This window comes from Coturnix japonica, chromosome 2 (assembly GCF_001577835.2).
Source record: "Coturnix japonica isolate 7356 chromosome 2, Coturnix japonica 2.1, whole genome shotgun sequence".
Lineage (NCBI taxonomy): Eukaryota > Metazoa > Chordata > Aves > Galliformes > Phasianidae > Coturnix > Coturnix japonica.
The window spans coordinates 30,863,062-30,875,271 of NC_029517.1; the positions used below are offsets into that span (position 1 = coordinate 30,863,062).

A 12,210-nucleotide genomic window follows, 5' to 3' on the forward strand; every position below is an offset into this window, starting at 1 on the left:
TTGTTTCTGACTAATTAACCATTTTTAGTCACTCACTTTGTGCACTGATAGCAGTCCTATTTTGATCTGCTGGGGTTTTTTTGTTGCTGTTGTTTTGTGGGTTCTTTTGTTTTTGTTTTTTTTACCTAAAAATAAGAAACTTCATACAAATGATGATCTTTGAGTTCTTGCTTCATTGGTGATTGGCTTTCTTTGTCCATGTGTATTCTTCTCTATAGGTTGGGACTGGGTCCTGATGCCAGATTGCTCCCTGTGGCTCTTATTATTGGTTCTGTATAAAGCAGAGCTGTATAGCAGTGTTACGGAGCATCACAGATTATTTTAAAGAGAAAATTCAGCACTACATTCTCATGGAACATATTAGCATCTCCTTAGCATACAGATTGTAGGCTGGGTGTATTCATTGCTTTTCCTCATTTTAGTTTGATGTTAGTGTCTTCTAATAATTGCTCAGGCTTGCCTCACTAAAATCTATCTTATTAATATTGGATTTCTATCAGTTGCATAGAAAATATCTGAAAATCCAGTTTATTGTCATCAGTGAGAAAATATCATAATTGGCAATATGATAGTTACTTAGCATGCAGCATAATGCTCAACCAACATCTGGAGAGCAAGTGTCAGCAGGATGTGTGAATGACAGCGAAAAGATCTCTCTCCGTGTGAATATAGGAACTGGACTTTGTTGAGGGTGTTCTCTTGTGTAATTTAGGATTCAAATTACTTCAGGCAAATGTGGTAACAATTGCAAATTATTTTAAACCCTTCGTGCTCATGGGAAGGTGTTTTTCATTCATAATTGCTGAATTCTGCTTGTTCTAAAGGAAATTCAGGCATCTGCTGAAAACAATATCTGTAGCACCAAAAGAGAAACTTGTAAAGCGCTGGTTGTTTTTGCTCTCACCACTTGGCGCTTTCATCATTTTTTCTATCTTTTCTACTGCTGTTTTCCACATTTTCTGCATTCATTTGCTCCCCCATTTCCTCCGCATTGCTCTGCAGTCACAAAGGTTTTAGCCTCAGATCTCTGCAGTTTTACCACCTGATTTGTGTGGGTTTCCTGATTAACTATACTGTGGAGACAAAATCACCTCTCTTGATATGCAACCAACCAGACTAAAAGCTAGGACCTTAAATAAAACATGAACATTTATATCTTTGTGTCTTTGTGCTTTGCTACCATGATTTTCTTTTTCTTTTCTGCCTGCATAAATATCTCGTCAGCAAAAGCAGGTCGTTCCTGCAATGGGAATTATATTGAATGAACTGTTAGGGCTTCAGGTATCTAACAGCTTTTAATTAATCACCACTGGCAGCACAAGTGGTGTGAATATCTACCTTCCCAATAACACTGGATTCCTGCCAATATCCTCATTTATAACCATATTCCTCCCAGCAGTGTTTTAATGATTTATTTTTTAAACAGAAAAAAAAAAAAAAAAAAAAAAAGTTTAGTTTAAAAGCACCATTCAGGTGGAATGTAGCTCTTAAATATCGTGCTTGCTTGCAGATGCAAGTGTGGTGATAGGTGCCAAAAGATCAGATTCATTTTGTGAGAAAGCTGTATTATAAAGCATCTGTTAGGATTTTGCCTATGGAAATGGTGATCAAAAATGGCACCCACAGTTTTATTATAAAACATCTTTTCTTAAATTTATTTTTAAGAAACAGTTCAGTAGTCATCTATTCAAAAGTAAAATATCTTTTAAAGAAATAGAAGCTTTAGCGAAGTAGAAGAGTGAAAGAAGGCTGATGTTGATGTTGTTAGGTGGGAACATATTTGATAACTACCGATAAACAACAGGCACAGGTTACTTGTACTGCATCATTCAGTTATTCATACCTCTGAATGCCACTCCTTTTCCAGGGAAGTCTTAACTGCTGACAGCATTTTTTGAGGCTGGTGAGTTCGTCTGCATTAGACCTTTAATATTCCTAACAGTGTTTTGGCCAAGCCAGTGTCAGCAGCAGCGAGAAACTTGTCTGAATTTCCCCAGTGTAGGCAAAGCCTTAGAGCCTTAACTTATATTATTATGTAGAAAGATGTCAGTTAATTGCCTTCCTCCTTGTTCTGAATTACAAATAGGTTGCATCAGAAGCAGAAATGATTTTCTCTGCCTTTAAAGCATCAAAATTATGATTCTCTTTTTAAAAGCAAATATGTTTACAAAAAGGGAATCTTTCTGTGGAAAGCTTCAATATATATATGTATATTTTAATATGTATATCTTAAGTAATTCTAAGAGACAAAATAATAATTAGATAGCCAAACAGTGCTGCTGAGAATCTTTAACCATCCAGAGGGTCAGGAACTCATTTTGACTCTTTTGATATCCATTACTCAGATTCATCAAAACAAGTGTATAGTTAGTGTCATTTCACAGAGCATTACTGTTGAAATGGTCACTAGCAGGTTTATGAATATATTGCCATCTCATACTGTATTACATGCATACAGAATTATTACACGTTCCAAAATCGAACTACTGCAAATTGTTCTTTATTTGTTTTCTGCAAAGAGTCTTCCTGATGCTGGGATTCAAGCTAGTAAACAGCAGTTAGCAGAGTATGAGTTAAGCAGTAGCAGTATGGAAAAATGCCTTAAGAATGATTTTGTCAGTCCAACTTTCAGGTATGAAAATATTTTATATTTGTACAAAAGGGAAAAAAAACAAAACACTTTAAAGCAGTCAGTTCCATAATTAGGTAAACTTGAGCAAGGTTATTGAAATTAAGCCTTATCTGACTGCATAATAAGTATTTAATCATTGCAGTAAGTCTTTCATGAATTTCCTTACCTTGCTCTCTTAATGACCTTTACAAGTTGACTATTTTCTTCTTCTCCTCTGCCTTTATATTTCTAAGAACAATGTCCATTCTGAAGTACTTGAGAGCTGTAAATTGACCATAAAATTGGTGGTAAATAATGAGAGTAAATGGTTATTTTTATGGCATTTGTTCAAATCACGCTACTGCAAAGAGTCAGGCAGAGCCATAACAAGGTGTCTCTTACTGTCTAGAATTATTCAGAATATACATGATCTTTTCCTTAGAAGGAAACCTCAGAACACACACAGTGACACACCGAGATACCCCATTAGCCGGCAATTAAATGAAAATGAGCAAAGTTGTTCTGAAACCTATTTTCATTAATGAAAATGTTTGTATATATAAGACTTAATGGAGCCTATACCTTCATGTTCTTACAGTGTTGCTGCTGCTTTAATTATGCTTTTAAAATCCTGTATTTATGATAGAATCAAAAAATAACAAAGAGGACACAGCAGTAGTCTGTGGGTTGCAAGTAGAGCTTAAGAAGAGTTTTGAATAGACACTGGCAAAAGGAAGAATGTTCTTAAGCTGAAATGTGTAGTGAAAGTAGAAAGCATGGCTGCATCGGAGGAAAATGAAAATAATTGAAGGCTGGGAAAAATCTTTGATTAAATTGGAACCCAGATAATGTTTAAATGCATTGTAACCAGCATCTCGCCAAAGTGAACACATGTATGCTTTCCTTTTAGGTATAAATTGTGGGGTTTTACTTAATGTAATGTTTCTACAGTATCTTCATAGGATGCTTTTGATCCGGAGAATGTGATTTGCAGCAGTAGATGAAAGGCTGAAATATTGCTTGACCAAAATTTACTTGTATTCATCACATCAGACAATATTGTTGTTTTTCCTCTATCTGGAGAAAAGTCATGAAGTCTCACTCCCCAGCAGTAGAAACCACATCATCCTGACCGCAACAGTCTGCTGACTACTGAGCAAAGGAAAGCTTTTTAAGAGTTCTACAGGTGTGATTGTTAAGACTTCATGGAAATATTGACAACTAAACAAAATTAGAATAGGTTTGTCTATTCCAAATTTCATCAGGTTTGATTTACTGACGTTGGAAGTTACAATTTCCAAATCAGCCTGTTGACACTCTTTGCCAGAGAACTACTGTGTGAATCAGTTGTGTTTATGAACCTTACTGAAATGGAACAATTAAAGCCGTCTTTTTGGAAGACAGGGTGGCAGCAAGCAAAAGTAATAACCAGCTGTCTTTATGAAATGATGAACTTGCTAGTTATCCCTCCCTTTTGGTTGGAAGTTTGCTTGGGAAGTTTCACCCTTCCCTCCCTTTCCGCTTGGTAATATGTAGCGCGTTGTGATTTTGCCATTGCTGTAATTTTTATTCTTATTTTTTTATCTAGTTCTTTTTGCTTTGACACAATGTCAAGTTTAAGTAGCTTTCAGACCAAAATAAAAGCCACTTCCATCTCTCAATATAGAGCTTATCAATCAGCCTACATCTATGAGAAAATTCTATGTGCCTGTACAGTTTTATGTATCAGTTCTTATTTAGGCCCCTGTTCCTTCTTCTGGTTGAAATAATATGTAGAAGAGGGTCCCACTGTGTTTGCTCTCTGATTGATACTTTGTGTGATGTCTGAATAGATGAATAAATATAGAAACTACTTATTTGTCTGTATCCACCTGTGTATCTTACTTCTAGTCTTGTTATACGCACATGTATATAGCTAGATAAAGAATAATCAAATCAGTTAGTTACACGTTTCTGTTTGGAATACCACAGAGAAGTAGGTGTGATCAGAGTGAAGTCTGTATTAATTTCAAATGAGGACTCCTGAGTTTTCAGGGCTCAAAATGAAAATTCAGAAGTTTAGCAGTTTATTTTTTTGTTTATAACTTTGTTTACAAAATACATGCCTAACTGTTTGAAATAAATATGGTAATTTAACCTGTACTGCCATAATTCAACTATACTCTCCTACTTGGTATTTAGCAGGGAATCCAATAAGACCTCATTTTTCCAGTCTAGAAAGTGTAGCTAGCAGTAGCTGAGCTCCTTCGTTCCTCTTCAGACCTTGTAGATAACCTGACATGAGAGATGTCTGCTGTTTCCAGGTACAGAGCAGAAATGTCAATAGAGTCAATGATGGGAGAATAACTGAGTTGATGGTAGTGTTTTCGCTCTCATCCTTGTGCTGTCTTCATGGACAGGTGTTCTCCTGGTGTAATGAAGTAACAGTACATACCTCACTTTATGATGGAGCTTAATCAAGGCCCTCTCCTCTGAGTTTTCCACCTACTCTTAATCACTCTCAGTTTACATGTCCTGTTTCTTAATTTTCCTTCCTCACTCCCAGTCTATGGTTTTGAACTGGTTACTCCTAACTGATTTCCAGTCAGTCTCTGACAGACTGATTGGCAGATGTTCTCTGAGTATTTTGCGAGCACTTGCTCTAGGTCCTTTGCTGAAGGGACATGTTTTTACATCAAATAGTAAAAATGGTCTGGTTAGGAACATGGCCTTTGGGGATGTGCTAAGACAGATAACACAGTGCATTTGTGAGGATGTATCGTGGACCGTTATGATGGGTTGTATACATACATGATGGTTTTAGTTCTTCTCAGTGGTTACAGAAGCACAAGCAGCATTTATAACACTGTTAGGGCTTTCAGCATTTATCTGCTACTGTTAGGGATATCTTTCCTCCTGTTTAAATAACTCAACGTGTCTATCTTTAAAAAAAGGAACACAGTGAGATACTATATTTAAACTTTTTATCTAACATTCAAGGTAACATTGATCTTCCTTCTTCCATGTAATGATGCCCTTACTGTGTGAGTGGAAACCATGTAACAAAAGAAATGGCTCCTGGATTTATTATCAAAGTTGTTTGATCGTGACCTCATCTCCCCTGACTATTTAGCAGCTGCCTCCCTGATTAAGATTCATTTCAGTTTATTTTAGCTTCTGTCCACAATGCATTATTGTATTAGGTAACAAAATATTTGTGGGGTTTTTTGTTGGTTTTTTTTTTTTTTTCTTATTCAGTTATGCTTTTCCATGTTAAAGCAGGATGTATACAGAAATGTATTCCCTTTTACTAACAGTGGCAAGTGTCAATGTTGGGGAAAATTGTATAACCTTCTGGAGTTTAAAGTGTTTTGATTGTATTGATTACTGTATGGTGGGCTGAGGGAGCTTGCTCAAGGTCACAGATGATAGGAAACTAAACCAAGATAAAAATACCCTCATAAGAGATGCTTTACCGCACTTGTTTTGAAAGTTTGGTACAAGCAAACAAGAAAGCAAACAATGCAACCTGACTCTTGTTGAATTCTTTGTCTTTGAAGATGACAGGAATAACCTTGGTGGAATGGAAATCAGCCTGCAGTAGGTGTCATAGAAACAATCAGATCTGCTGAACTCCCGCACTTCCCTTTGATGTGCTGGGGAGGGATCTTTGTGCATCTGTGTTCTCCACAGGTTACAGCGAGCCATCAGGCTGCAGATTAAGCAGCTTAGAACAATAGTTAATAAAAGCAATTTTTCGAATTCTTCACTTCTGCCTTAACTTTTATATTCTACCTTGCAGTGAAGAGCTCCAGTCTTACATTATCCCCAGTACTGTAAGTTTTACAGAAGAACATATATATATATATATTTAAGATAGCCAGAACAGTTCGGCACTTCATTGTTTTGTGCTATTTGGGTAAGCAGTGACCAGTTCATCACCTGAAGGCTTGGCCTTCTGCTCTGGAGTAATTAATTCTGTCCACTGCCTTCTCCCTGCTGTCCTGAGGTGGGCAGGAATGTGGTATTGCTGTGGCTTTATATGTGATTTATACTGCCTTCTGCTCCTTGCTGATCCCTATCAGCCTGAGAGCAAGCAGGCATGAGGAACCAGCTGCATCATGCATATCAAGGGTGGAGGAGAATCACAACTCTGCAGTGAGTGATGTTCGCATATTCTCTTCTTAAAGTCTTCCACAGCTGAAGACTTCATGAATATTTCTGTTTGCTTATGTACTGCTTAATTATTTTTAACACTTTCCTGATATCTAAATCCTATCTTTATATGCAGTTTAAGTCTATTCCTTCTAGTCATCTCTAGTAACCACCCGGAGAACGAATCCTTATTTCCTCTTGAAGAAGGCTGCCTTTCTCCTACGTGTCTGCTACAGCCCCCTCGGTCTTCTCTTCAGGCGATCTCTTTTCACATCTGTTATGCTTGTTGAGTCCCTGTTCATTCTGCTGATTTGCTTCAGACTTTCTTGAGACATGATATTCAAAGCTATACTCAGGATTCCAGCTGGAGGCCTTCTGAATGGAAATTGCAAAGAGAGGATTACAAGAGGTGTCTTGTTGGCTGCACACTTGTTTTTATATGCTGCAGAGGGTCAAGCTCTGAGCTCTGCTCTCAGTGACAGCGACAGGGCCCAAGGGAAAAGCATGGAGCTATGTCAGGGAAGGGTCAGGTACTGGGTTATGGAAGGGTGGTGGGCATGGAATGGGCTGCTCAGGGCAGTGGTCACTGCCTCAAACTACTGGAGTTCAAGGAGCATTTGAACAGTGCTCTCAGACATATGGTCTGATTTGTGAATAGTCCTGTGTAGAGCCAGGAGCTGGACTCAGTGATCCTTATGGGACTCTTCCAACTCAAGATATTCTATGATCATGTGGCCAAAATATCTGAACATATTCACAAAGTTACATGGTCTGTATGGGCCCATCATTGGAGCTTGTCCCATTGGTCATGCTGAATGCCACTGACTGGAAATCTGAGGGGGAAAGAGCAGCTTTTCATTAGGTATGCACTTAGTGACTGCCTGTAATTAGCCTGTCTTTGGCCAGAGAATGCAGGTGTTATTACATGGCTGCTATTCGTACTAGCACAATTAGAAACAAGCTTTGAGACGTAATGCTTTTCTCAAAACCAAGTGTTGCTTCTCTTTGAAGGCTCTGGATCCAGCAGGCCTGAAAAAAAAAAAAAAAAAATGGTAGCAAGAAAGTAAGGAAAAGGTGGTTAAAAAAAGGTAGATAAATATTCTCTTGAAAAAATAATTGTCTCCCTTATTAAGAGGCACTGATGTAAAGTAATTTCTCCTATTCAGAAGTAATTTACATTCTAATTGATATAAGTGTAAATTTATTTAAGACAAATTTTTAGGGAAAAAAAAACAACCTAACCCAACATATTATAGAAGGAAATAAATACAGCATCATTTTTTTACTCTATTATATTTCTGTCAATGAAGGCTTAAAATTTCTCTTAATATTTATCTGTCATTGATACTGAGGCAGAATTTTGCAGTTGACTTATGGCAACTGTGCCAAAAGCTGAACAATTTGGACAGTAAACTCCATTTTCTATAGACTGAAGACTTTTATCCAGACTACTATTTGCCTTTTGTTGAGGTGAAAACCATATATATGGCTAGTCAGCTAGAATTACTGAAAAATGAAAAAGATTTTTTCCAAACAAAAACTGTATCTGATTAAAATTCCTTTGGGAAAATGTCCTGACTGCCTGCCCTGACTGACCAGACATTTTAAACTCCTGGATCTTGTTTCTATATTCTTTCTGCGTAATGGGGAGATGAACAAAAAGCTATGCATCTCATTGTTCCCCTTCCCCTTTCATATCCTCCTTGTGGTTGTATTAAAGCAGTGGTTGAAATAGGTAGGTCTATGATGTTGTATCATGCTGGTCCTTCTGAATTAGACAGATTGCTGTCCTAGAGGGATTTCTCGGTTTTCATCACAACATTTCTTGACTTCAGTGTTGGCCACTGGATAAAGAAATGTGTCTTGTGCAATGAAGCTGAAGAGAAATTCTTTTTTTTTACTTTTTGAATTAGAATTGTCTTATTTCTGTGATCGTACTTTTCAGGGTATCTCAAATCTTCAGTGCAGTGTGGCTTGGACGTTGATGCTTGCAATAAAAATCTATTACATTAGGGCATACTCACCTCCTGCCTGTGTGATTCCCAGTAGTTTTGCTATGAGTTATCTGCAGAGTGCTGTAGGATTTTAATACAATAATCTGCACATTAGCAGGAGTATGTCATTCTAAGGCTAAACCACCCTGGCCAAAAGAGAAACCACAAATCCCAGAGCATTAAAATTCAGTAAACTTAAAAATTATGTGAATGCGGTGTATTGAATTAGCTTGGATAGCTGGTGTGTTTTGATATAGAAGGCTTAGTTCTTTCTCAGTGTTGAGGTTGAGCTCCAGCGCAACTGATTCCATACCTTGAAGAATATGCCGTAACATTGTAAAAAACTTGTAAAAGTAGATTAAGTGTAGGAATGAGTGGGGGGCCGGTTTGGCAGGCTCAGAATAAAGGATAGACAAAGGATAGGCTGTGTAGAGCCTTTCAGAACAATCTTCCAAACAAATGCCTTTGGAGGGCCAAGTTTCATTTGTCTGTGAGCATGCTTGAATATTAGATGTTGTTAAATGTTGCTGGCTTTGTAGGACTAGTGAACCATTATTGATTTAAGGCTGTTTCACTATAATTTGTATTTCCTGATCAATTTTGACATTCACTGATAATTCATAATTCATACAACTGTGCATTCAGTATTAATTTTCATTGCTTTCCACAGATTTCTGGAGTAATGGCCAGAATGCCTGCTCTGCAACAACCTGTTTGGCAATAATACCTTTTCCTAAGCCTGAAAATTACTATATCACATTTAACTTGAAAGCTGTCATTTTTAGTGAAGACACAGAATTCATTTTGTTTGCCCTCTATGTGGGAGTGATAAAAGCAAGTTACAATTCTCTTTAAGGTAAATATATATTTTCACTAGTGCAGACCTATTATTTGCCATATGTTATCTGCCTGTCTATGTGAGAGTCCTAAGTGATTCAGCCCCGCAGATTTCTTCACATGCTGACTATACAGAGAGAAGAGATGAAGTGTTGCATAAAACCACCTGGGAAATGTGGTCACTTTTTCAACAAAGAAATCATGTGGACTGTATGATAGTTGATAAAAGTATTCATTGTTGTCCTTTATCTATTGAAAAATAAATGAAAAAATTAGGTGCTCGTGTCCTCAGAATAAGGTTGATTATTCTGGGCTCCCTGCAACTTGGAAGCAGTCGCTTGTCTACCTGTGGGTTTTCTGTCCTGTCCCTGTTGAAGGATTCTCTGTGTCAGATCTGTCTGGCTTTGTGTGCATGCACACGAGCCGATTTATAGCAGGAGAGGAAAAGCTAATCCCGACTGAATTCAGCCACCTTTGCCTTTTGGGATACAGGCTTTTCCTTGAAGTCTGTACAGAGTCTGCTGTCAGTGCAAAGCAGAACTACCGGCTGCTTTGATACTTCTGAGTTTCTGCTCCATCTATTGTGTTGGCTTTTGGTTTATTTCCAAGTTCAATCCAACATTCTGGGCTTGATCTAGAGACCCTGATGTCATTTTGATCTTTTCTCTCATTGTAACTTTGTTTCTTTGTGTTTGTTCCTAGCAGAGAAGTTGGCTTTAGGAGCTTAATGATTATTTCAGGCCAAAGTTTGCAGCAAGCACAGAAGAAGAGTTTCTCTCAATTCCAGCACAACACAGCTTTCATTTGTGTTCCTGGATGGTCTGGCAGAGGTGCAGCTTCACTTCACAGAGCACTGCAATATCTTCCTTGTCTAAAACAAAGTGCTGACACTGTGGCTGCTTTAGATACATGGATGCTATAAAGGTGTTGGGATTTTTGCTTTAGGGATGAGTAGAGGGAGAGAGGATTTGATGGGCTTTGTGTGGGTTCTCTGAAGAACAAATCTTTTAACTTGCAAACAGCAGGAAAAAGGGGAAATCACAGAGTGCAGGGGATTTTAGTTGGTTGCTTGTTATATGATAAAAGTGTCACAGACAAATTCGGGTTTTTGCATAAAAAAAGTGTTGTGAGAGGGATTCAAAATGTGTCTCCATTTGCTGAGAGGTATATGTAGGGATTGCTTTTATACTTTATATTTTTTGTATTTGTGGGGGAAGTTGTGTTTGCAGGCAGTTTTGATGGCAGGTGACACCTCTCTTTCTGAGGTTTGCTGAAAGCATTCGAGTTTATTCTGTGTATAGAATCAAGGCAAAAGCAAATCACTTTTATTTAAAGAAGCAGGTTCTGAATCCAAGATGAAAGTCACACTTCACCTTCTGTGTTGTGAGGGTTTTATTTGGCTTTCTGTGGGAGGGAAACTTTGTCTGCTTGTTCTTTGTCATCATTTTCAATGTACTGAAAATTGGCCTTTTCTTCCACAATAGAGAGGATTGAATGTGGTGGTCTTATAAACCTAACCCAGCTTCTGATACCTGTTTTTTGATTAAGCTCCCAAATAAAAATATAGTTTGGAGGGTCATTCGGGTCCATAAGGATAACAAGTCCAAATGATAAAACCAAGTCATGCTATTCAAAATGAACGGTCTTATTACTGGGAGAGGTGGTGGATGCCCCATCCATGGAGACATTCAAGGTCGGGCTGGACAGTGCTCTGAGCACCTGATGTAGCTGTTGGTGTCCCTGATCATTGCAGGAGAGTAGGACTAGATTAGTTTTAGAGGTTCCTTCCAACTCAGACAATTCTGTGATTCTGTGAGCATATAAACCATGTTCTCTTTCTGAGGCAACACAGCTTTTTCTTGAGTTCTTTCTTTTTCTTACAAAAATGTGTCATTGTTCAGATATAGGGCTAGGCTGGTTCAATTAGTAACAATTTTATTGAAGACCTCTTTGATCTCTTTTAGCTTCTATGTGATGTGGATGACTTTTACATAAAGCCTGAATACTCTTTTCAAATTTCCAGTGGTCATATGAGAAGTGAACAAAGAATGTTAAAAAAAGACACTGAATTCATGTACTGTTATTTCTTAGTTGCCATATTTGCACACAGTAACACAGCACCTGCACTTGGCAGTTCTCTGATTTTGGTTTTTCTTCTCTTCTGCATTTCACTTTTGCTTTTAATCCTGCCCCTTAAAGCTCCAGAATGTTTGTATAAGAGTATTATTCCTGGGCAGGAGTTTCAAGGGTATGATATTGCTATTGTCAGAGCTGTGCTGGGAAAGAAACATCAAGCTGGAAAAGAAGAACAGTCAGGACTTGATTGAAATCCCATAGGACTTCCATTGAAGGTTCTCATTATCTTCTACAGACTTTAGTTCATTTTGCGCTGCATTGGAGCCTTAGCGACTGCAGGGTACAAAGGCAGCTGCTTCAATTTAGTGCACAGTGTATAAATTATTGAATCCAAAGTAGTGACACGCATTTGTTATTTAGAAGTAAAGGACCTCCATGAATTCAAAGTTTTTATGAGTGAAATAATGAGGCTTAATCAAAACAAGAACGTGCGTTTGGATGTCCTGGAGTCTGTAAATGAGGATGCCCGGACCAATTGCAGATGGATCGGGTGGGTCT

At 37.9% G+C, this 12,210-nt stretch overlaps 1 protein-coding gene across 1 annotated transcript in view; it reads left to right on the top strand.

Annotated features, from left to right (window-relative positions):
* Positions 1-12,210, top strand: part of CHN2 (chimerin 2) — a 152,006-nt gene that overhangs the window by 68,593 nt on the left and 71,203 nt on the right. The gene's annotated exons all lie outside the window — the stretch shown is intronic.